Genomic DNA, 23,984 nt, shown 5'->3' on the forward strand with positions numbered 1-23,984 from the left:
AACAAATAAACAAACAAAAAAGTCAAACAACAAAAAGAGCAATGTGGCCAAGAGAAATGGGCTGTTCTGCAAGATATAATTTTACTACAAACTGCTCTCTGGAAAGAGAGGAATTGAGAGGTCACTGTGAAGAGACTTCCCAAAAATGTTACCTGTCAAGAGACTTTTTTCCTGCACCATCCTTGGTTACTCTCCTAAAGAAAAATCACCTTCTCTAGACTTACAGTTCCAATACATCCCAGATTTCCCAAGGTGATGCTGCTAGGTGTTAGAAAAAAAGAAAAACTGTGCTGAATTAAAAGTTGTGGCAGATAAGACGTCTCAGTTTGGCAAAATGATACTAAAGAGTACAGATTTTAATAAAAAGGAATGGCTCTTCTGAAATACCATTATAAATTAGATGTAGAACATGCAATACGTCTAAATAATACTTAATATGCCTGCATTCAAATTTACTATTAAATGGTTAATGAAAAAGTCTGGCTTCATCTTCAGCGTAGTAAATGTATGACATTTGCCAGTTGTCACAATATAGTAGAAAGTATTTATTCAGTTCTATGCAGTGCTAATAAACAATATTTCCTGCCATTTTCTAGCAAGACACGCTACCAGCTGTCACCTGGATAATGCAAATACATGCCTGCGACTCAGACATACAGGGACAGAAAAGTAAGTCTCAATTTCTATAATTAATATTGTTGAGGGTTTTAAAATATTTCTTCATTCAGAAAATAACTGTTCATTGCCTTGCTAAATATGTCCTCTGGGATAATGTTTAATTTTTAAACTTAAGAACTTAGACAAAAATTATTCAGTTGAAGAACTGCTTTTCACTGCCACCTTCTCAGTTCACAGAACTTCCTGTCTCCAACATTTCTCCCCTTACCCCCCCATAATTTCACAAAATCCACTTCGTTTTAGATTACTTTATGGGATAATTAGCCTTTAAAAGCTTAAACCAGATGCGTCTTCCATACTTCATTATTTCCCACGTACACAGAGATCAGCAGTGACCTTCAGGGTTGAATGCATGAGGAATGCACAGCCTCTAAAGTATCTTACAAATATACTAGCACTGGTAGCTCAGGCACACATAGCATGCATATACAGATTCTTACCAGAAGGAAATTCTACCTTTAGTGAAAAAAATCTACCTTTACTGAAAAATTTTAAAGCATCTTATGTTTTCTAATCCTCTAGAATACAAGTAGTCAGTGGAAAAAATCTTACAGAATGCCCATTAGATAAATAGAGAAATAAATTACCAAAATGTTTTATATGAAAGCTAGTTCACTATTCTATTACTCCTTAGGACTAAAAGGGGAGAATTCTTACATGATCCTACAATACTCCTACAGATTTGTATTAGCTTTCCTTGGTCGTAACAATTCACCTACTTGCAGGAGATTAAAAATTACTCCCAAAACATTTGATATCCCACACCATCATGCACTGCTTAAAGGCACTTTCCTCTAGAAGAATTTCCTGGGCATACAGCAATTGTTTGTTGTGATGCACAAACTTTTCCTAAGTTCCCCTCAAATTCTGACATCACTTTCTTCACCTAAGGTCCCCTAGGCATAAAATAAAATTGCATTGAATCTACATTTTAAAAAGAGAATTTATAGAATTATTATGTCACATTTTTCTCAATATTCAGTATTATTTAATCATGTGGAAAAGTATTCACAATATTGTCTCGAATTTTAACAAAAAGTATGTAAAAATATTAAAATAAAGTAGGAAGGAATTAAACTGAATATCACCCATGCTGCTGAGATGCCATTTGCAAATAATTACTGGTATTTTAAAGAGCAGCATTTTAAACTCCATTTAAAAAAATATAAATTCATGCATGTTACTATATTAGAACATAGAAATATACAACATAGAACACACGAAAGGCCTCTTGCCTTGGGACTGACCTTTCCAGGATTATTCCAGTACTTTACTCGCTCCTAGTTTGTTCAATATTCCTTTCCCAAAAGCACATTAATAATAATAATAAAAGAAGGCTAGCAGCTTTGATAGCTGATTTAGAGGTTTAGATTCTTTACTGCAGCAATGAGATGGTTTTTAAAAAGGCAAAATGCCAGTCATGAGATTCTACTGGGCTATTGGTAAACTACTGACAGCAGCACTACAGCAAATCAATCAACAATGCAAAAAGCTGACAAAGAAAGAAGAAAATAAAGGCTTGAACAACTTTGCAGTTTACAGGCTTTTGTTGACAAATTGTGCTGCCTAATGACATTTTATCTTGCATTACAGGAAAATTCCAGATTTTGATGCTAGACCAGGTCAACACAATCTAAATAAATTTCAAATTTAGAACTACGTACAAAAAAAAATATTCTTTTCAGACACACAAGAAGGCATAAAGAGAATCACATTTCATAACAGAAATAAATATTAAAATTGGTTTTTAAAACAAAAGATTTTAGGCAATATTTTCCCTCTTTTTTCAGGTTACTATTATTTTCATTAAAGTTCAAATCTTGTTGGAAATTAGAAATATCTCAGGTAGGGCTAATTGACTTTGCCTCAACATGCATTAAAACTCACTAGAGTCAATGACAAGCAATCAGTGGTATTTTTTATTTGAAACGGCCCTCAGTAAGCCTCATTTATAAACAAACAAGACACAGCATTATTAATTTATTAATGGACGCGGTGTAGTATATAATGGCATCATTAATACCAAAGTCACTTCTGTTCATGTAACTAATCAGAATTCCAGGAGGGAAAAAGCTAATATGACAAATGTTTGGGAGAAAATATGGAAAGCATATGTATTCAAAAACAATTTTTTAAGTGCCTGTTGAGGTCAGTGGCTGACAAAGCCCCGACGAGGAACGGCTGTGCGCAGCTGTCCAGAGGGAACAACAGAGCCAGCCTGCCCCCAGAACTGCCCCCAGATCACACCAGGATAAACCCACTGCTAAAACACTGCCAATAATTAGCTTTAGAAAATGTCAGCCCTAAGTAGGGCTGCTTATTTTTGTCAGGACCTTTGGGACTGTGACACGGGGTGAGGGTCACCCTCGGCTCTCCATCCCTTGGGATCCACCAACTCTTGCTGCTCCCTGACAATTTTAACTGAAACAGACAAGAACATCAAAGTGGGAGACAGATGGTGGAGCACTGAAACAAAGAGTTTATGTACAGAGAATAAACAGAATTTCCAGCTACATCTGCCTATGCACATGTTTAAATAGTTTAGATTAGGATGCAGTTTTTTAACTGTACTGCTAGATTTTATTGCTTACTTGCAATAGCCATTTTACAAGGTTCTACAGAAACTTCACAGACCTCTTGAGTCCACAGACAATGTTTTCAGCACCTTCATTTTAATTCATGCACTTTTTTAATATCTATTCATGCTGACTATGTTAAAGTAATAACGAATTCCATTACATGTTGCCTCATTTTTTGTCTCAAACTGCATGCTTGGGGAAGATAAAATCTTCCTGTCCTGCTGCCCCTGCCAAACCTACAATGTCCCCAGTTCTCAGCCTTCAGCAGGAGACACCACAGCAATGCACCTCCTGCAGGTGTGCATCACTCTCCCTGCAGCATCTCAACGACTCTCAAAATTATTGGAATACCTCCTGAGCAGCCATTATTTTGGGACCAGCCACCTGGCAGGAGACTTGCCTGACTCTCTGAGGGCCTGGTTGTGGTAATATATGCCCCCAGAAAATACACTCTGGCTGGTAATGAGCCCTGTGGGGCAGGTATGGAGAACAGCCTCCCCCATAACTCTTTGATGTGCTACTTCTGATTCACCACTGGCTTTAGGAGAGCACTTGGCAGCCAGAGCCACATTTCTCTTGAGCAGACATAAAACAGAAACACAGAATTTGTTTTAAGATCTTGCAGACCTTTTCTGTGGTAAAAAGGAACAAGTGAAAGAAACACAGGTGTGCAACTTAAACCAATAACTTCTAAAAGACAGGTCTTGTCTACCCAACAGCTTTCCAAGTCATATCTGTCTCCTGGTTTGACAGAGCCCATGCCACAGAGGCCCAAGAGAGGATGCAGGGCAGGGAGAGAGCAGACAGTGCAGGAGTTAGAATTACATGGTGAAAGAAAATGCAAGAGAAACGAGCAGAAGCTGAGCACTGAAGAGCCAACAGCACAGGTAAACAGAAGATGCTGTCCCTATTGCAACAGCTTGATAAGTTAGGCATTTTCAGCTATTAAAAGACAATTGACAGCTCAGCCACATGCTCTCTCTCTCTGGTGCATTTGGAAAGCAAAATACTCCCTCTCCCTCTTTCCCAGGAACGTTCCCGTTTTTACATGCAATTTCAGACTCCAGTTACTATTAATGTCTCTGTTACAGAAAGTGCAGCTCCACCAGCCCCTGACTAAGGTCTGCCCACCCACCCCCATGTCACCCTCACACCTCTCCTCCAGCTGCCTCAAAACTCCTGCATCATTCAAACACCTACTGCTGGTACATGTGCCCCTGTTGAGGCTGAGGCAGAAGAGATAAAGGCCTGTAAGCCCACTGCTCAATTTTTACAAAAAATGCCTGTGAATGTAGACTTCAAACTCTTCAAAACAAAATTTCTCATTTTATAGGAAATATTTCAAACTTGCAGCAATTCCATACAAAGGTAAAGACAAGGCAGAAAAACAGGGACATGCACCAAGGCAGCAAATGTCTGATGCCATATTTCAGATTACTATTTTTTCCAAGAACCGTGAAGAGTATCATGTGCATTTATCTCCATTACTGAGGGCACACATTAGATCTTCCCCAATAAACACAGGTTGCTTCCTTCCATTAAACCAATTCTCCAGACTTTGTATGAGCCTACAGATATGTTCAGCCACTGCTGTCAACTTTCTCAGAAGGGAGAAAATAAAAAAGGTAAAATAAGCAAAATTCTTCAAGGCAGCTGGGAATACATATACATATTTCACCCTGAAAGAAGGGCAGGAGCAGAGGAAAGACAAACACCCATTTATTTTTCAAAAGTCATTCTAAATTAATTTAGCCTGTGAAGCTCAAACCTGCTTTCATACACTGGATTACTGTGAGGGTTTGTCTCTCTCATTATCATTGGAATACTAAAGGAATTGATTAACATTTATTCCTATATAAATTATAACAGCAATTGAATCCTCATTCCCATTGGCAATTGGTCTGAAAGAAGATGTGACAGAACCAGTCCAGAAAAGCAGGAAAAAGTAGTGTCCCTAAAAGGAACAGGAAAGCCACTGATCTAAGCTAAATATGAACCAACCAAGGAATCAACCAATTAATGTTTCCTGCACATAGCCAGATGTCCTTCATTTTTTGGAAGAAGACATGTAAGGAAATGCCAAAAACAAGATCATGAGCTGTACTTGATGGGCTTCCTGTAGCAAGAAAGAAGCTGAATTCACTTCTATGTCACTACAAACTGAAAAGCATTTGGCATACAATACAATATCCTATAAATTTTTTTAAATTATGCAATTTTAAAATTTATCTGCCTATGATAAATATTAAGTCTGAAAATTGTATGCATTCAGTAAAGCAAAAAAAAAAAACCACTGAATAACAACCAAAAATATTTTGCTTCTTATTTATTGTTGTGAGAACATGCAGTCCATCTCTTAATACCCCCAGAAGCTACTGACAGGAAAAAGATCGAAATGCATTCAGGATGTGTGATTCTGTCCATGACAGGAAAATATTTCCTGGTTAATTCCATAAGAATTGTCCCTGCTGTTGGTGACCTGGGTGGTTGATGGAATCACAGAATAATTTAGACTGGAAGGTCATTTTGGCCCATCCTCCTTCAAATTTGTTGTTGAATCTAACTCCAAAGCAAGATCATGTCATTAGGGATGAGCAATATTCAGTTAAGCTTTGAGCATTTCCAATGATGGATATGCCCTTGCTGGCCACTTTTTCTAATGCTTAATCATTATCACATGTGAAAAATTATTTCTTTCTAATATCTAATCAGATTTCTCTTATACCCATTGCTTCTCCCTCATTACTGCACAATCCCAACAGAGGTCATGTCTATAACCTCTCATGAGATAACATAAGATAGCACTAAGATCACCCCCAAACTTTCTCTTGGGCAGACTGAACAAATCCTCATGTAACATTTCTCTAGTACTCACCTCGGTGACCCCATGATGGATTCCCTATGAACATCTTTCTTGTGCTGGGAGCCCAAGGTTGCACATAAGTATGCAGCCCACAAGTGACATAATTATGCCACTCAGAAGTGGCAACAAAATATGGAAAATAAATATATAACTCAAACCTGTTCTGTACGTTCTTCCTATTACACCCAAAACGTGGCTGGTTGTCACGACACAGACACACTCGTGTTCAGCTTGTCCAACACAATGCTCAGGCCTTTTTTTATAGAACTGTCTTCCAAACTGCCCCTACACACCCTGTGCCATTGTATGTGATGAGCCACTGGAGCAGTAAAGCCACCACAACCTTACAATGGCTTTCACCACACCAAAGACCAGAGAGAGAAAGCAGTCTGCTTCAGGATTAACTGACATGAAGTTTAAGAGCTCTGCTACAGAAAGGTGGATGGATGCTCTTCCCCAGCACCTGCCTTTCCTTTTTTTCACATGTCTATCCCTGTCCCTAACTAAACAAGCTAAATCCAGAATCTGACCTGAAGCATATCTAATCTTCTTTCTATAATTCTGCAGCAAGTTGTTTCATTTGAACGCAAAATACTGACAGAAGAGGATTTATCAGCTTTTGTCACTGCCAGAAAGTCATTCAACATTTCAAATTTTAAAATTGAAAACTGAAGGACTGAAGACAAAATTTTATCTAACATACAGACTAAGGAAGTGTAAGAAGCCAAAGAAAAATATTTGTATGTGTATGCCACTGAACAGGGCGTTGGGATGGGAATTTGAAGATACAAAAGCCAGCCATACAATTTCCCTATGTGAAAACGCAATAGATGTGGTAATCAGGCTAAGGATAGGAACTACACATGCCTTATTCCCACCTCCCTTCAAAGTGCAATACAAAGCAGAAGGTATACATATCTAGTATGCATAGTCAGAAAATTACATTTATCTCCCTCAAACATCTGACAATACATTGTTACTTCAGTTCTGATTCAGTGGGGTATTTTACCTAGTGGCTATTATAATTTCAAAGTCCTCCTAACTTCTTGAGGCTTCACTATGATCATAATAGACTCTATTCTTAGTATTTCCAGATTATACAGCATTGCCCAGAGAATACACCCTTTACACTAAATACTAATGGATCCTACTCTTTAAGCTGCATTTTCTTTTTGCACCATATTTAGTATCAATTGCATCCTTTTGGAATAGCTTATTATCCTAATAGTAACAAGCCTCTCCCTATGTCAAAAATTAATGAGGTCCCACCCTTTTATGACAATACATTAAATAGTGGAGTTGGACTTTCCTTCAGGATGGCTAAAGTATAGGCTATCTAGAAAGAAGTGTAGACCCTGTCAATGTGAATGTATTCTTTAGCTGAGCAAATAGAGCAGACTTTTTAAAATTCTGTTGCCAGCTAACAGAATGAGAACAGTCCAGCAAACCCCTTTTAGAGAAAAAATATGTTCTGTACAAAATGTTTACATGAAAGCTTAGCCATGCTTGTAGCATATCATAAAATGGACAGATGAGTGGCTAGCTATGAGTCCTGAGCTTCCAAAAATTATAGTTACATTCCTATATGTATTTTGCCACTATATTTTTCAATAAATGGCAACCTTGAACTACTCTATAAGAAAGAAGCAGTTGCAAACCCCTCAACAGTGCAGCTTTTCAGTATGCATAGAAATTCCTCTCAACTCTGTCTGAAAAGACAGTGTAGAAACACAGGAACCAGAGAGGAAGTGCAACCAAAATTTTTTTACAGTAAAATGAAAATGGCACACAGAATAGCTGAGGCTGGAAGGGTGCTGGTAGATTCATTTAGTCCACCCCTGCCCCAAGCAGGACCCACTACACCATGTTGACTATGGCCATGTGCAGCTGGGCTTTAAATGCCTCCAAAGAGAAAGATGCCATAAGGTCTCTGGGCAGACCAGTCTAGTCTTTGACCACTTCCAGAGTAGTAAAATCTCCTATGTTTAAACTGAATATCCTGTATTTGAATTTGTGCTCTTTGCCTCTTTTCCTGTCTCTGGGCAGGACTGAGAAGAGCCTGTTTTAGTCATTTTTGCCCCTATCCCAACACACATGTGAGGTTGGGGGGAACCAGAGGATCTGGAAATAACAGTGACTATTTGTAAACTAACTCTTCTACCTGCATTAGACTCACACAAAGTATGGACAACATGCAGACAAATGCCTTCCTCTACATACATGTGTTAGATACCGTTCCTCATTCTCCAGGAAAAGGTAATATAAATGTGTCTATAAATGTAATCTATATTAAATACACTACCAAATGCAACCAGAAAGCTTGTGGGCTTCCTAGGTAAGGTAAAAGATGCCATGTGTATGAAAGAAATAGGCAGTGCTTAATTAAAGAATTTCATTCCTTTCAGTGACAAGGACATTTCAATAATTAAAAACCTAGTTTAAGTAAATCAAACTTTCATATTTTATTGAAAATCTCCTTTGATTATACTCAAAAAATCATGTCAGCTTCCTTTGGACTCTTATTCTTTGTGTCTATACAGTAACTTTCATATTTACATTTTCTAGGAATAAAAATTATCTTGAGAGTACATAATTACTGAAAATTACTGGTTTTCACTATACAAGTACTCCAAATACAACACCGAACTAAGCATTTTTTCAAAACTTTAGATTTTAGTGAGGTTTTTGTTTGGTTTGCAGGGGGTTTTTTGGTTAGGAAAAAGGAAGGGGCTGTTTTGATTTTTAGACAGAAACTCTATTCCTAACCTAATGGTATTCCTTCATCCTGTTACAGGAATATCCATCAGTGAAATAAGCACGGCTCTACACTCCTGACAGATACATCTTTCTCTGTGCCATGACATTTGTTTACCAACCTGTAAAAACTGAGGAGCCCTGAAACTGTTCAGGTTAACATGTAAGTCACAGTTCCATCCAGGTAAGAAAAAGGACTTCACCCATAAACCAAAAGAGAGACTAGGGTGATAATTCATATTGCATTTAGAACAAGGGGAACTGTATTCCATACTTTAAAATAACACTGTGTAGAAACTTATACTGCATTGACTTTTTGAAGTTCCTGAAGTTTGGAAGTAATGCCGTTACCAACACAACCTGTTGGCTCAGTTTCACAAGAGATTTTTTTTTTTCAGTTCAGCTTTTTAAAAAAAACAAAATTCCTTTAATGAAATCCTCCAAAAGTCAGCTTTGCTAGAAGTAAAACTGTCAGGCTTCCCATCCTTGCTTAGTAATTGTGCACTTGATGCAACTGTATAATGTATCCACTGCTGCAAGCTGTTCTTTTCAGTAAAGAAAAAATTTCCAACTATTTGCAAGCTACAGATCATTAAAACCATCCCAAAAACGACAACAGAAACATCTACAGTTACAGTGTTTTCCTGATTCTGTTCTGCAAACTTCAATTACTTCTTTTAACATCAGAGTACAAAGACTTTCTGCACACAAATTTTAGGTTACATAATAATGCTTAGGAAGAGCCTGCATACAATTCTTTAAAGTTTGCCAACTCTTTAAAATTACACTGACACAATATTAACCCCAAAAGCATAAAATACTTCTGTATTCCTTTCCTTGTAAACTCTGACTTCACACATTCCACTTCCCATAGACTTACTGCATCTTGTAGAGGTTAAAAGATGGAAAAAGAAAGGAAAAAAGGAAATCTGTGAGGGCCACCTGAAGTTTTCAAAAGTGTAGGAAATCAATAAAAAAAAACTTTTTGGCTTCAGACAGTTTTCAGATGGAGAAAATGCATTAATGAAAACTCGTACTTCATAATAAAATATAACTACAAAGCGCTAATATGCAACAAAAAGTTGAAATACCTGTTTCCTCAAAGACAAACACTGTGTTCACAGACTCTGTGGGTCTCAAATATCAGGCAGAGAGACAAGACGTCTGCAAAAGCTGAAACAGAAAAAAAAGTCCAGCTTCACATTGGGCTACAAAATATTTTGGAGTTGAGCAGCATTGCCAAATCTTAAAGGAAGAGTTGCAACAATTTAACTAAGGTTCCAGTTACATGAAAATCTTCCAAAGAGTCTTTCTGACAAGTCTTTCAGGAAAAAAAGGACAAACAATAGATATAGCAGCATTTTCTACTCATTAGTACTGCCACTTCTGGATCTCAGCTTCTTCATCTATTTTTACACCAACAAGCAAAAGACTTCCAGATCCATGTTTTTAAGAAATGGCCTAAACTGCAACTACCTCAAAGTCTCAAAAGCCAATAAGTTGTTTTTCAGAAGTATTTAAGTTTGAAGTCCCCTATATTCCACCAGTCTTTCCAATATTCCTCCCCTTGTTTAAAATAAAAGTAGGTGCTGTCAGCTGAAATGCCCCAGGATTTCTCTGCTTTCTTGCCTTCTGCAGGACAGACTCTCTCTGTGAGCAACCTTAATCCTGCCAACTGCACATGCCATTGCTTTTCCCTCACTCTATTGAGAAGGGTCCAAAATCCCCATTCCAGATTTCCCCCTCCATGCACTGCATACTCATTCTGTCCAGTCTTCCAACCCATCTGTCATGCCAGAAGCCTGCCCTCCCCCCTTTTCCTCCCTCTGTAGGCTTATGTTCACCTGAATCATCTCCTCACAATGGCAAACCCTTCCTTTCTTGCAGACTGAGGAACTAATGATTATGAGAATTTACATTTTAGAATGACAAAGGGGATGGTGATGCTTTTAAGATTAAAGGCAACCACACAATTCAAGGTAACCACTGACTGTTTTAGCTTCTACAGGCATACAGAGACAGTGAAGCTGATGGTGCAACTATTCTTCTACTCTTTCAGTCATCACCAAAGTGAATAAAACTTCACTCAGAGATGCCTGAAACTCAACTGAAAACTGATCAGTGCTTCTAGAGTTGGTATACCAGGGACTTCCATAGAAATGCCACTCAAAGCAAACAACTATTTCAATCAGGCAGTAAAAGGTAAAAAAACTTTCAAATGTCAAAATATTTCTGGTTTATATTGCTGTCAATTCAAGCCTGAATATAAAATAATGATAACATGGAAAAACTTCCATTCTAACAGTCATTGTTCAGTAATTTTGTACAATTTAAAATCACATATTTAATAATCATGTGAGAACGAGCAATATCATACTAAAGGCATCAGAAAAACATGAGTTAACATTACACAAATGAACAAGCAGTAATAATACCTTATTTAAATTTAAATAAGCAGTTCTGAAAAAAACAGGACAAAAATACCTAACTATTCAATGGGAAAATTAACAAAGCATACACAAAAACATTTAAAGTTTCTTGCTCTCACCTTTATTGTACCTAATATATTAATAAAACTGAAGATGCAAAATAAATTGTGAAAAACTCTGCCTCAAAGAACTGATGACTAAATCATCAGTGTAGCATTTAAGGAAGTTAAATATAAAATAAGTAAATAAACACCTTAACTGCCACCTTCCTTCTGCTGGCAATACAATTCTGAAGCTATCAAACTATCAAATTCATGTAAGGGAGGACAAAAAATTGAAAAACATTTTTTACTGTTTGTTCTGCTGTTTTTTTTCCCATCAAAGCATCTGCTACTATAGATGTGATCTCTCCTATAGATGTGATATAACATAACCTAAAAGCTGTACAGGTATTCTCACATCACTCTAGGTGAAAGGATTTACTCCTCTTGCTGAGACACCTTCCTTTTTGATGTCCCTTGTGTTATTTACCTTCCTGAGCACCATGGGAGAAGTTTGGATGGATGTGCCAAAACACATCTCCTCCTCACAGCTTTCCCAAAACAAAGTGTGATTTGCCACACTGAAAGTCTCTACAGTGAGTCAAGTAAGAAAAAAAGTCACGTTTTTCCTTTGATTGTGTTATATCACCTATAGCTTTATGGTAAAAAAATAAATACAATATATTTTGCAAGTATTTTCCTTTCTAAAAAGTCACAAGTCAGGAAAACACAAGGGATTACAAATTTGTATCAATATTTATCTGGGAGGAAAAAAAAGCAATTCTCGTAACAATGTCTTCATGCTGCCTACTTAATCGATAAGAAATATATTAATCTTCAGTTCTACATAAAAAATTGAGTACTGATTTGTAGTATACACCTACTACTGTGTATTTCTACATAGACATAACACAAATCCTTTGTTTTTAAGGCCAGGTAGACAAAAAAAATACAAACTAGAAATCCATCATAAGCTCAGAACAAAACATCATCCTGGATTTGACAACAGGTGGGAGTAACAGTGTACCCATGTTTGTCTGGCTCTGCATATACAACAGCAAAATAAAGTACACAGTCTGAGGAAAATTCACCCCGGTTGTTAAAAAAAAAGAAAGAATTATTCATATGACAAGTTAACTTTGATAGATAAAATAAGATAATTATTCGGGCTCTTAACAAACGTGTGTCTGAAGTGTTAAAGTCCATGATAGATTAATGGGCAAAATACAGGCAGGGCAACGGGGAGTTTATGGTAAATGAAGTATATAACACATCTGACAACTTTACTACTGCACATGTACATATATACATATATACTCATTTACAAAGCCCTAGTGGATGAATTAAAATAAAGAATTTTCTAGCTCCTAAATTGGCCAATCGTAAGAAGCTTGGCTGTCAGATCTATTTTAAAGAAAGGCTCATTAAGCAGTAGTCTCCATTTCTTTCTTTTCAAGACACCGCGAGACGCAGTTAATGATTTGAAAAAGAATCTGTAGGCTGCAACTAACAATCCATTTAGGTCAAAGTTTGTATTGAGCTTGCTTATTTCCATTTGCAAGAGGTTTCAAAGTCGTGTACAAAAGATGTGTATATTTCTTGGTGGATGTCCTTTCACCATATGCAATGACACTTGCACATCCCATGAAATATGTATAATTTTGAGTGTCTTAATCAAAGACCTTGAGAGTAAAAGTGTTTTAATTTGATGATATACATTACAGTGCAATCTAGTGCTTCACTGCTTGGAAAGTACTTATAAGGAACAGATTTCTCTAAAGTTACTCTGTCTTTTGTATACACACGGGATAACTGTGGGAAGCCTGTTAGATACCTAGTGGTTTTCAATATGTTAACTTCTTCAAGGCAGATTAATATACATCTGGTTACAAGAGCTTTATGGAAGAGCTTTATGATGAAGAGAAAAGCCTTGATTAAACTGGCATAAGCAGCCCAAGTGTTAAATGCATAACCACAACAGGAACAGTTTTCTACAACACTTGGTACAGACATCAAACTTGCATAGGTGGGGAGGGAAAGGTGAGGAGACCTGTAACAGAGCAGGTGATCAGATGAAGGGGAAGGGTCACAATAACTTTCACCAAGTAGGATACAAAAGGCAAACTTTCCCACTCATTTCCAAAGCCACGTGATCATGGACACACCTGCTCTGAGGAAAAGCTTTTGTTTTAAGAAGCCACTAAATTTGCTGTATCTAATCAGTACCACAATGCTCATTATATCTAACAGCACATTTTCAGCAGTCTCCTTAACTGGGGGCCCAGCTGGCAAGTCAGCATTTATTTCTGTCTCTCTGTTCTTCAAAGACATCTGATGAAAAAAATGCCAGAATTCCTCAGAAAACCAAGTTGTTATTATTCCTTCATTCATTGATGGTGCCATCAGATGTCACATATAACTCTGTGTGTGTGTGTATATGTATGTATATAAGTGTATATATATATATACACACATATACACACTCATGACAAATCTCACACCAGTTTTGAAATCAACATCTCAACTCAAAGATGCCACAAACTTTGCTGCAACACTCCTAACCTTTTTTCCTTCATGAAACCAGAATGAGTTAAAGTAACAATTGTAAAAGCAACAAAGGTGAGTCTAGAAGCCATTTGTTACAAGCCAGTAATTTTTTTGATAGGTAGATTTTCACCCATGAAAAGTTTTCTGCAAATAGATTTTTTTTAGAGTACATATATCTGTTATTATCATTAGCTCTCTTTTGCCAAAATATGTCCTTTTGAATTTTCAAAGCTCCCCTCAGTTTGTGCTGCTTTAGAAAAATTTGACTCTGTGAAGAGAAGTTATTTACAGTAAAAGATCAAATGCATGTATGCATACTAAGGAATCTGTTCCAAGTAGGCAGTTTTCTTTCCTGGGGATGAAATAACTGAGGTAGAAGAAGCAGTGATACTGGTAGAGCCTCTTGCTCAATGAGTAAACAGAGCTGAGTTAAAGGATGCCAACTCTGTCAAACCATAATGGGACATTCTAACTAGAAGGAGCAGTTAGATGGAAGTCAAATGTTTACTTTCCATTTTTCTTCATTTTGTTATATGTCAACTGGAAAAAAAATTCTGGCTGTAACACATGGCATCATTACCAGCTATCATTACTATCTTCTTTTCCACGTTTTTTTCCATATTATTGCCCTTTCAGTTTCTGATAACTACTAAATACAGCGTTCTTCCAGAAAACAGACAGGTCAGACCACTCACAATTTCAATAAATGGCAGGAGTATGGACTGAGCTCTTGACAAAATTGTTGTTTGCCCTCCTATTAAGATTCTCATTTGATATAACTGATCCTGAACTTTATATCACAACTTTGGTCGGATTTCAGCATACTTACATTCTGCTTCCTCTTGTGGGATGCTATTAACAATCATTACAAACAACTTCTCAAAAGGAACATAACATATCCTAATACTCTGGAGCACTGTATCTGCATGTTGCAGGTACCTCTGTTCTAAATTATCCTCCCACTCCACTATTACCTCACCTCCCACTCTCTGCAATAAAAACAAGATTTGCTTGATTTATAAAGGAAGTAAACATAGCGTTTCTGTAGTTTATAATAGCATAAAATGGACTGAGTACCATTCAATGATACATCTGCACAACTGCTTGATCTATAATTTAGCCACATTGTATTATTTCAGCTTTACACTTTAATTGGCTTTGAAAGAAGGGTAGATAAACTGTAGTTTTTTATGCAGCTTATGCAAGATGGACTCCTGATATTTTCTAACACACAAAATGACATTTGAAATAGTGAACAAAACTAAGTCTCAGAGGACACCAAATGACTGAAGATTGCCATTATTCAGACTCAACAGGAATCTCATTCTTTTCTTTAGATTTGTATGAATAAATAAAGATCTCCAAGATTACTATTCACCTTGTATAACTTGTTTTATTACACATAGAGTAAAAAACCCAAAATATTACAAATTTTCCCAGACCAGTTTCTTCCCAAGACATCCATTCTCTCACACACATTTACAGCTCGTTCAAGGTTTGTTTTTTAACATTTTTAAAAAACTAACAAAAACTCAGTCAATTAAAACAGATTTTTCAGCTAGATCAGTCCCCTTTTCTGCTTACAATGAAGCTAAACAATGGTTGGTGCATTAACCAGGTAGGGGTATGGGATGTCCACAGAGAAAAGCAGAAGAGTAGGAGAAAGAAATGGGGAAATGAGGGAGAGAAGGGAGAGAGAGAAAAGGAATAGCACATTGCCGTGATTTTGATGGCAGTGTCAGCTTACAACCATGAGGAGGTCACAGAATTAGTTTCTGGTGACTATTTATCCACTGCCCTGCTTCATACAGCTGTTTAAAGCAAGTTCTGGTGAAAAATTAACTTTACAAGGAAATTATCCATTGTAGCTGGATGTTCAGCATCTGCTAGTCCTTCCCTCCTAGACCTAAAATCACAGCACAGACCTGTGGATGTCATCTTGACCAAGTCCTCACTCGAAGCCAGGCCAATTTTCGTGCTGCATCAGGTCACTCAGGGCCATGTTGAGTCAAGGTTTAAGTGTCTCCAAAGGAGATCCAAAGAGAGGCTGAGACTCTGCATCTGTAATTTAAGAAAATAGCTGGTGCAGGCCAACTGCAGATTAGCCATTTGCACCAATCCTCCGTTTTAATAGTTTTACTTATGCTCACTTATTTAAATGAGTCCATTTCTACTTCTTATCACATTGCTGGAGAGCCAAGAGGGATGAAAATTATCAAATCACCACTTCAGCTCTCAGTAATGTAAGGACTTGGGGTTTCAGCAGAGAAAAAAGGAAAACAGCCACCTCTGAAGAACTGAAGCCCAATTATTTTAAGGAAACAGTATATTCTCACAGTCTTTTGCATCACTTCACCATATTTAAACAAAAGAGAAAACAAAGACAGCTCACATTCTTACTATAGCTTGACTGAAAAAGCAAGCTATAGGAGAAACAAATTATTATGGCCACTAAACACAACCCAGTTTTGAAGCATGCTAGACAGTTGCTTCTCTGAAAAATGACTCAGTTATTTAAGCTGGATTTAAGCAGGCACCTCTCACCAGTCTAAATAAATCTTAACGCAGGGAATTTGAGGAAGCTGATGGGGTAGCTCCAGTGACAGTAGAGGAAAGATGAAGAGTGGTGGAACGAGGTGGCCTCTGCCTCATTCACTCCTATTTCTTTCCAGCTCCTGTCTCCAACAGCAAGTAAAAATCGACCAGCAGTGACAGTGCCAACTCCAGCAGCAAGAAAAAAGAATTTGGCACCTGAGACCAAAAAAGCCCCAGGTGCATCACTGATACTGATTACCTTTCTCCTACTGCAGTGCATAAGAATTGCAAGAAAAAAGTTTGATTTATTTATACTGCTGTGTTTGTTGAAAACACCTTTGTTGACTTGAGCTCAACATATTTATAGCTTATTAAGTAAATTGGATCATTCTAACAAAGAACAAGCCACTGGGACATATTCCAAGGAGAAAAAATACATAAAACCAGATGCTTACAATCAATTTAAGTTTGTTTTCAGAACTATATAGCAACTGCACAGTTTATAGCAGTCCCTTTTTACTGATTAATTTCATCTCAAAGAAAAATTTCAGGGAAACTAAAGCATTTCATACGTAGTTAGTGGGATAAACAGCTATTTCACCTGTACCTTAAGGTATCCTATCCTTAGCCCACATTGCTAGGGACAAAAAGAGATTATCATCTGACATCTTTTCCCTAACTTACACAGTAGAGTACAGCAGAGTCAATGCTGGTCAATGCTCAGATGCTCAACACAGGAAAATGACTACAATGGAGTCCAGAAATTTGTTCATCTTAGTAATAAATATCCAGCATATTAAAATAGCACATTCCTTTATGTAACAGTCTCTGCAAATAGTTCCTAAAATAAATTTTTTCTTAGATAAAGAACAAAAACCCTGCACAGTAGGGCAACTGATACACTTGTGGAATTTATTAAGTTAAGCACAAATGCTAAGACTAAATGAGCTTCTTTAATTTCCATAATGAAATTGTTTTTGTAAAGTTAAAAATACTGTAATGAGGCTAAAACGGTGTGTTTTCAGAGACTCCCATGGTGAAACAAATGAGATTTTAGCTTCTCTAATTGGGCATACTGCAGGCTGGGCTTGATGCTGTCCTCAGCACAGGATGTTTGTTATCCATAACAAAAAAGAGGTCTACAGCTGTCAGCATAATATCATATCACTTCTCTGAAGCCAAGCCATCAGAAGGAAGGCTGCTGCTCTCTGACTGGGACCACCCAAAGGGAGAGATCAAGTAGAGAACAGCTCTACTCTTCCCTGATTAAGAAGTTATTCATAGAGGTAATTTGTTTACAGCTATCACAGAGAAGCTTTTGAAGCAAGGAATGAGTATTCCCAAAATCCACCAAGAGAATCTTATTTGATTAAAAAATGAATATGGATATTCCCTTACTCTTTCATTCCCACCTATCCCTTTTCCCCTTGCTTATTAGGTCTCATTACCTGCCAACGAAGGCCTTTGGAGCTTGCCTATTCCAGCAGGAAAAAGAAAAATGTTCAAGGCATTGTGTTGCATCTGTAGTGCCAGAGTCTGCTGGTTTGATGACATGTGCCACACCCCAGTGACGCCCTTCACCCTTTAACAACTTGACTCATTTTCAATAAATACCATTTTTGGTTTTCCCCTATACTAAAGTTCAAGTGTAAAGAATTGAAAAAAACACATAAGCAACTTTTAAAAAATTAACTAACTTAATAATCTGGCAGTTGCAAAAACAAGCCACTTAGTTCATACACAATTAAACAATTATTTAATATTTGAAGCAAGAACAATAATTCTACAGCGCAAAAAGTACTATTTAGGGTTGAAACAGAATGTGACCATACATACTTTTTGATGCCCTATACAAGGATACTTGATTCCAATGAGTTATATGAAGAAGAAAGACTTCTCTGTAAGTGCACACTGATGGGAGATTTCTACTCCTTTGCTCTAGACCTAAGGCTTCATTGCAAGATCAAACTGTTTAACCCGTGCCAGAACATTTCACTGGACTAAAATTGTTAAGGCATAATTTCAAAGTGACATCCTTACTATTTTAAATTTTCTCTTATGATTCTATTAATTGTTTCATTGTAACATTTGAAATATTATTGAATCTTTATATCTAGCCTTTCACGCCTTTCCTGATATCCTACTCTGCTTTCACTTTTCAAGATTTCAGCTGTTAACCTGCTACAAACAAAAAATGTGCTTTCTTTACAAAAAGGCTTTCAGAATCTTGATACTTATCACATGTTCTACAATTCAACCCTCTGTTGACTCTTTAAAAAGATAGGGAATATAGGCTTTATAATGAGAGCAAAACACTTTGACAAACAAGTAAAAGTTAATTAGTTTAAGAGAGGATTTAAAAAATAAGTATGAAAAAAATTACTGCAGAGGAGAAACAATAGGCAAAATTTTAAATCACCAGAATTTATGCATTTTTGTGAATGACTTTTGCTTCTTTGCTTAGGCTTTGGTGAGTGCAAAAGAGTGCAGCAAAACTGCACAGACAGAACGAGAAATTCTCCAACAGCAAACAGAACTTTTCCAGAATTGTATGAGACGTTATTTTAAAAATATAGCTTAGCAGGTAAAGTCTTAAAAACTCTTGTGAGATTGTGCTTTTCAACCTACTTCCAAGACCCCGGTGTACTGCATTAATGTTCTGTAAGGGAATATAGAGAATCAGCAAAAGATAAGTGAATCATCCAGTTTTTTCATTTTAATTCAAACTTGATTCATTAAAGTCTCCCAAAAAAAACCTCTACAGTACATGAATCAGATTCAAATAATGAGATATTTAATTAATTTGAACTTGGAACTTCACTTTGGATCACAGAAACCTTCTTAGAGGATGCTCAGAAGACCAGCATGGGGTAAAAGCAAAATATCACATTACTAGATGTTCAAAGAAAACCTATCTTGAAAACCTTCTACAAAGACAAGGATGATTCCAAGAAAAAATTAAGAATGAGAAAACTCTTATAGGCTTTTTCACAACTGATTTTGAGTATTCAAGAGTACCTGTCCTTGTGTCTACTATGATACATTAGGCTAAATAAAAATTAAATACATATTGTACACACTTTATTGCTATAGGAAGCAAGTTATTTAAATATATCCTTTCAGGTTTTGAAAGAGCAAAGAAAGCCTGGCACTGCTTCCCTGTATACCAACATTACACCATGAAACATTATCAAGTTGTGTATCAGCATTAACTGAAACAAGGGTCAAGATGATATAGCCTAAAGAAAAAATTTTAAGATTAAGAAACTAACTGCCTCCTGAAATAGGCATAAAACAGATTGTATATAACTGGCAACTGGCTGTCAGTTTCCAGATGCATCACCACTAAATGATGATGTATTGCAAAAAGTTTAAATATGCATCATCTTAATGATAAAAATACCTATACAAAGGGTTTTTTCTAAACTGTTTATGTCTTAATATTTAATTTAGATCTTAAAAAATCGACTGATTTATTTTGGTTAGCCCTTTAAAAAATAGGATGTCTTCTAAAATCTTCCAGTTAGGCTTGGACTATAAAAGGTGGAAATATTTAGGGTGCAAAATACCTTTGTCCCACTGTTTTCTTTTAACATATTATTACTGTGATGAACAAATTACATTGTCCCATCAATCAGTACATCTGAGCAACATCGGTTCTGACACAAAGCAAATAATAAATCTCTCCCTGTAACAAGTTCTGCTTTCTAATAAATTCACCTATTATTTTAGTCTGGGAGATTAACTATTACAAAATCTATAATACGAAGCACAGACAAAACACACACACAAATATACACACAAAGTTTGGGGTTAAACCACATTTCAGTATTTGCATTATTTCACAAATAACATGTCACCTTTATTTAAGCTGATCAGGCCAGCATTTCCTTTCTATCAGCTGAAGCAGCTAATTTACTTTCATTGACCATCCAGCAGCATAATGTACCACCTGCTTATTGTGATTCTCTCTGGCTAGACAGTAAAAAAAACCACAAAAAACAAAAAACCCAACAAAACCAAACCAGTCTTTCTCTCTCCCATTCTGTAATTTAACTTTGTACAAATGTAATCTTAAATTCTTCAAGTCTCTTGGGTATTTTGTGAGTAGAGCTGCTGGGATTTTTACAGCACCACATCTGTGCATGCACATAGTGATTAATACAAGAGAAGTCCTTCAGGCATATTGCAATTGATGCAGCAAAGCTGAACTTATTTGAAGCACTGCAAAATTATCTGTTTCTTCAACTGTTAATTTATTTCTTCACAGTCAGACAGGTATAGAAGATTAAGCACTTTTTTTTTCCTGCTGTATGAAAGTAGTAGATGCACAAATGGTGGTAAAGGGGCAGAGAATAGTGTTATAATCCATTTTAATATTTTGGAAAGAATTTGCTTTTCAGATCAATTTAATATTTTAAACAATTTTAAATGCTTTAGAAAAACTAAGTCATATCGAGATGAGGAATCCTATCTAGTCAAGTTTTCGTTGCTATTTTTGTCACCAGCCAAGACAATTTTTATTAGTCTGTAAACATTCACAACCCTACCAAATGCTAGTTCATACTTACTGATGAAAATCAGAAAAAGAAGCCAGAAACATGTTATGTTCAGTCTGCTACTTCATTTTGGGTTAAGAGACTACAGTTTTGACAGTAGGGCCATCTGCTGTTAAGTTTCCTTCTCATCAGAATACCAGTCCAGTCAAAAGCAATTAAGCGTGTTTTGCCATTATAATATACAGATAATTATGATAAATTACAGTTTTTAAATCAGCCTCAAATTATGCATATGGTAGGTATTTTCCTTGCAGTTACCGATGTAAAAAATATTCCCGCGTTTTCAAAATATTTCAGCTATTTTATTGATGATGTTATTTCTGTAATGAGATATCTACAAGGAAATTTCTTGGGCACAGAGCCTGACAGCCATTAGAAATCTATTTATATCTCAGCAAGACATTTTGCCAAGTAGATAGAGTCATAACATTCTGCACTGCCATTACACAAAATACTCAGAAAATTGTCTACTTTATTGTGTCACAAAAAAAATTAAAAACATATGCAAGCACACAGCTAAATAGCAAGAAGAATATTTTACTTTTTTACAATGTGCAATGATTCAAGAGTTTAACATTGGCTAAAACACATGATAAAAACATGATTTTAAGGAACTTCATACTGCTGTTTCATGTTGAACTCTCATTGTCATTGCTCAGGATTAGCCAGGCAAAACCAGGCAACAATACAAAATGGAGTAAAAAAAAAAATTCATCCTGTACTCCAACAGTGGATTTATCTTGAGGTGATTTTTTTTTATTATGGGTGGGAACATACCGTCATACTTTGTCTGAAGTGCAACTGAAAAATCACCAGTGTTAATATTTTAACTTTTTTAATAATATTTCCTCAGTATTTCTTTGCTAGTGAATGGAGTTCCTGAGAAATAATCAGGCCCTACAATGCAACCACATGCTCTTTGTGACCAGATCAGCACTGAGTGATGATCCAGGACGCTTCATCCATCTCATTCTTGCCAGGAATGTGAGACCTGCTATGAAAGATGACTCATAAATTCTGGACACTAACAGCAACCAGTAGCACCTGAGCCATGGCAGGCCACAGAGGAGCGATGAGGAAGAGAGGAAAGCAAAAGAAAAAATGACACAATAATGCCAGCGGCAGTAGAATCAAATCTGAGCTCTGCTAAACACAGAGATGGTGTCTGCATGGCAATGGCCTAATCACCTTCTCATCATTGTGGGTAAGCAGTGTTCAAATACAAGTCAGAGAGATAAACGTTACCAAAAGATACAAATCCAATTTCAAGTTCAAAAACTGGCAGTCAAAGAAGCGAAGGATATGAACTCTTACTAAAATCCTTTCCCTCAAACAATGAAGTCAAGTAATGCTTCCATTTAGCAGCAAAACAGAAGAAAAACTAGTGGTGAATATCTGCTCTACTTAAATGTCAGCTAGTTTGCTCTTCAGCTGTGCTTGCGATAACCACGTAGACTCAGGAACAGGAGATAGCAACAAAAACAATAGCAGAATATCCCTATCTCTGCCTTCTGATTCTTAGCACTATGAGACAGAAAAGGATAAGATCTTTAACTAAGGGGAATGGAGTCTTTACATAATTCTGCCTGTAGGAAAGATGTGTGTTTTCTCCATATCCCTCTGGTAGCTGCTGTTAACAGCTGCCGGTGCATTACCATACTTTTTTTCTCCTTGGCAGGACAGGCAAATTGCTCCCCACAGATCAGATGCCAGTCAACATGGCAAAAGGAACTGTGTTGAGCATAATTTCTCTTCCCATAATACTAAATTGTTTTCAAACTGTTTGGTTTCCATCAAACCATTGCTTGGGGTGAGCTGTTACTTCTAGGTTTTTCTTTTGATCATAACGTTAAGCTGTACTCAATTTCCATAATCAATTGAGAAAATGCAATGGATGTTTTTATTTCAGAAGTGCTGCCAAATTTAACAAACCATTCAACTGAAAAAACTCTTGTTAAAAATCTATTGAAAACTTAATGCTTAGTTAATTTATGTTTTCATTACTAGCTTTGCACAGTATCACAAAAACTAAATTGTACTGCTCAACATAATTTTCTGAAAAGTTTTTCAGAAGAGGATATCTGTATTGCAAGGCTTCATGTCTAACACAAGATATTGCAATTTTGAGTTGGGAAAACTGCATGCAGCCTATAAAATATGGTGTATAAATGTACAAACATAAAATATTATCTGTATCTTGGCTGCTGCTTCAAACTAAATTTCTTGCCCTTCATTAAAAAGTCCATTTTCTGAATAAAACCAAGAACTGCACTCTCTACTTGACTAATCAACTTGAATTCATGCACAAGCCAGTGCACCTTAATATTAATGCAGGTGGCTGCTCAGAAGCATGCAGAATGACAAAAGCATTCACTAAGTCTTTTTGGAAGCAGCAATGCTGATTTATACCTTCTTAAAAACGTATGTCAAGAGCCAGAACAGATAAACAGGAATGCAAATCAAATTCAGCAGGAAAAATGTTCCCTAAAAGCAAGAATTCTCAGCACAGTTTTAACACAAATCTGCTCCCAAAATTCCAACGTTACAACAAAATATAATTAGCACCATAGTTAGAATTAATAATGAGTTAAGAGAAACTGACTTAAAACAACAATCTAACAGGCTTGGGGAGGCCATCTTAGTGGGGATATTTCTGTTTGGTTACAGTATTGCATGTGCATTTTCAGTGTTGCATGAATGATAATTAGCATATCTGTATTTGAACCAAGAAACACTCATCCCCAATTAAAGTTTATAAAAGTCTGATATCTCCAGTTCACAAACAAAATTTTCCTTGTCTATCACTTAATATTCCAGTTGTGGGTCAAAAGGATGCCAAGGTAGGAAGTACATCCACAAGTCCTTACAATTGGGCACATAAGTACGTAATTCCCCAGTACAGATACAGGTCACAGTTCATACAGATCTGGGGAGAAAAGGTGAAAAAAACCCAAATCAAATGAAAATTATTTCACTCTTGTCCTTTAAAACACATTTGA

The 23,984-nt window shown here is 36.5% G+C and overlaps 1 long non-coding RNA gene across 1 annotated transcript in view; it reads right to left on the bottom strand.

Moving 5' to 3' along the window:
• Positions 1–23,984, bottom strand: part of LOC116995434 — a 116,842-nt gene that overhangs the window by 49,960 nt on the left and 42,898 nt on the right. Inside the window, exon 4 of the long non-coding RNA XR_004417732.1 lies at positions 9,966–10,047. This is a non-coding gene — a long non-coding RNA (uncharacterized LOC116995434). The remainder of the gene's footprint in view (positions 1–9,965; positions 10,048–23,984) is intronic.

This window comes from Catharus ustulatus, chromosome 4 (assembly GCF_009819885.2).
Source record: "Catharus ustulatus isolate bCatUst1 chromosome 4, bCatUst1.pri.v2, whole genome shotgun sequence".
Lineage (NCBI taxonomy): Eukaryota > Metazoa > Chordata > Aves > Passeriformes > Turdidae > Catharus > Catharus ustulatus.